The following is a 3,579-nucleotide window of genomic DNA, read 5'->3' on the forward strand; positions in this document are numbered from 1 at the left end:
GTAAAAAAATCAGACAGAGTGGCAAGCTTGTATCCTATCTCTTGGAAGTACACCCCAAGTTGCAAACTTTAAACGCTTTGTTTTGACTACAGTAGGCTCCAATACACCATCTTGTTTATTGTCACGTGGTTTCCCATTGATTAAATCAAGACCGATCCTTAAAAAAAAAAAAAAAAAAAACCCGGCATGCACATTTCAAATGTCTTCGATATTCTCAAACTTTAAACTTGAAATAATAGATCAACTTCAAATTGTCCAACATCACATGCAACAGAAGTCAAATAGTACCTAGTAGTTCTCTCTGCAAACACCCATTTTATCATATTTTTATTTTTATTGCTTAAATGTATATGCTGCCCATCTCACTGATAAAGCAACTCTGGGAGGCTTGCAAAACGGTAAAAAAGTTAAATATAAAAACAGTTAAAATTAAGAAGACTTAAATCAAGGGGGTGGACAGCAGGGGTGTGTCTGAAGTTTTCTCTTACACTGTAAACCACCTCCAGAGGAGAGCATCCCCATTGGGGCCCCAAGCCATCTGACAAAGCCATGTTTTAAGGCCATTCCAGAAGGCCAGAAAGGTGGGGGCAGATCTCACCTCAGGTGCCAGAATGTTTGACAGAGTAGAAGCCGTAATATATACTAAGAATAGGTAAAATCTAGCATTAAAACAATGGAATATTCCAAATAACAATGGCAATTTCTTAGCAGAATGGCATGCTGATTCTGCTAAGATTCACCTGTTTTCCAGAAGTTAATCCTCCAAAGTGAAAACTATTTACAAAGTGCCAAGGGAAAGTTTGTTTCAAGCTCAAGCTATGTCCAGAACATAACAAACCGCTTCTAGTTTGGGGGATTGACTTCTGGGAAATTGCCAATCCGTGCACAGAATTTGACTAACGTTATCCGGAAAGAAACTAGAACATTCTGGAATTATTTAGAACATTCCACATGTAAAAATTTAAATTTTGCAGTAAGACCAAGTACCAACACTTACTTTAAGTATAAAGATGTCACGAGTCACTGCTAAAAAAATTGCTTTACATCAAGTAAGGATGAATTCCTAGTCATGTCATCAAACATACAGTATAGAAAAGTTAGTAAATCAGCAACCTTTTTGAACTGCCAGCAGAATGTTGAAATAATCAGGGGCCCCCAGTTAAGGAGGATTCAGATTCTTCTTGTTCAAATATTTGTATCTTACATCAATAGTTACAATGCTGACATCCAAAGAGGCACAACATTCAGAATATTCCAAAGTACATTCATGACAGTTGCTAAAACAAAGATTAACTTCTCTTTCCATCTTTTAGAATCATATAGATTATACTTTCACTATTGTATGTCTGCTGATTAAATTAATTAACACACTTATTCATAGCCTAAAACTTAATTTTCTGATCCTTTAGGAAGTCTATCACAACATAGGTGTCCAAAAGGGAACACGTAATATCATGACATAGTACATCCCATCACTTATGTGGAACTCAAGTAAAGCTGATAATACCCAGTGGTATGTCTCCAAACCTGGCCAACAAAATGATGTTGTAAAAGTTCTTTCCGGTGTTTGGAGTCTATGGGAACATGGGTAAGGAGAACCCAGCTTAAAACTCAACCCTTGTATGCTGAGCCACTGTGGACTCTAGGTCTCCTTACATTTTGACATTTTCTGTCAATGGTTCCGAGTGAGGTTGCATTGCCCATCAGGACATTATGATCTATGTGTGTCCTAAACACTTTTGTCTTCATTGGTCCCTCTCTTCATAAAAATACTATTAAACGTATTTCATATGATTTTCAATGTTTTAACTGCAATTTATAAATAGGTAATAGTAAATCACATTTTTATTGTTTTGTAACAATCACTGGTTGAGTTATTAAAAGATGAAATTGATTTTCATCCTTTCATGAAATAATCCAGGAACTTCACAATAGAAGTGCTATAACATTAAAATTTAGGAAATAAATTTGTTTATACATGGAAATATTGCTATCCAAATGTAATATTTACTTTTACCTTAAAGGTTTGTATAATTTAATATAACATGCTCCTGTGAAAATTATTTTAAAAATTGTCTTAGTGGCATTTAATATATGATTGAGCTTTTAACTTGAACTGAATTATATGGGTATCTTACTTGTATTCATGTTCTATTTATTGTGTATATTTTTAAGGTAAAAAGCACAATGAAAATGGGCACCGGGAACAGCCAATTACATTCCAATGTGGGGGAGGATGTTGGAAAAGCATTAAGACATAAACCATAGTTTACAAGTTACACTGAGTTAATTCACACACTATCCTGTAAACTACATCAAGCTAATTGTAGGTTAGCCATTACAATAGATATAAACTATGTTATTTACTATTTACATGGAAATAACAAAGCTAATTTAAGAAATGTATTGAACAAGCTTCAAATTTTATTTTTTCACATTGATTTTGACTAAGCAATTAAATCAGTTAATTTACTGTCACATAATAGCATTTATACTAACTAGGTAAGGAGACACAACAGTACTTGAATTTCAAAATTTGTTCTTTATAGCCTACACACACTTACACAAATGTTTGATTTTAGAAATGTAGAATTCAAAATTTGCAAGAAAAGTGCTTGCATAATGAATTGGCATGTTTAAAAAGAGGAATATCCTTGTTTACAGAAAGCAAAGCTATAGTCTTATACTATACTCAGGTGGCTACCACTTACTGCATCTGGAATATAAAAATCTGGACAATCATTAATTGACAGTGAAAAAAATACAGGAAACAAAACCTTTTCACTGCTAATTAGTGATTGTCTAGATTTTTGTATTTTAGATCTGCTAACATTACTTGAGAAGATCTTTAATTTAGATCAAAAGATTTGAGGTATTCCTGTATTGACCCCACTGAAAGTATACAAAACTCCTAATTTTATAAAAGGGAATGATTTGGACTGATTCTTCTGTCAGAAGTCATAATGTGAATATACGGTTTGCTGCAAGGGGCTTCTTACACTGCGCTGTATCATCATGTGGAATGATAAAAAGAGTATGCGGAGTTATAAACGAGTATGTAGAATTATAAAAAAAATTCAACCTTTGCTGTACCCCAACCTGTGCTGGCTTCTCCAGAAAAACAGAAACTTTAAAAGCATGGCTGCTTTGTTCATACAACTTCATCAGCTTAAAAAACAAAACAAAACCATTACGACCCTTTCTACATGTTGTTTACAAACCTTCCTGTCAATGCTCATTCCAGCACAAAATGTGCCAGGTAGGAAAACTGTCATTAACCTTCAGGACGATTTTCTGAGAATACATGTCATAGAGATTGATTTAAGTCCTCGTGCTTTCTACTAGGGAAGGAGGTAGCTATGTCGTTACAGTGGCCTAATACTCGTTACGAATAAAGAGGCTCCCTAGTTATCCCCGCTGCAGGCGTAGCCCCCATAGCATCAAGGCCGAAATCGTCTGGATGAAGCGGCCCGCCTTCTCTCTCCCGATTGTCTCCGACTGAACCGTCAGCCGCAACCCAGTTTCTGTCACGTGACGACGGCCGCCCTTTCAATCTAAGCCCTGCCAGGCAAAGTAAGA

The sequence above is a fragment of the Pantherophis guttatus genome, chromosome 1 (genome assembly GCF_059756535.1).
Source record: "Pantherophis guttatus breed Tessera chromosome 1, ASM5975653v1, whole genome shotgun sequence".
NCBI classification, from domain to species: Eukaryota; Metazoa; Chordata; class Lepidosauria; order Squamata; family Colubridae; genus Pantherophis; species Pantherophis guttatus.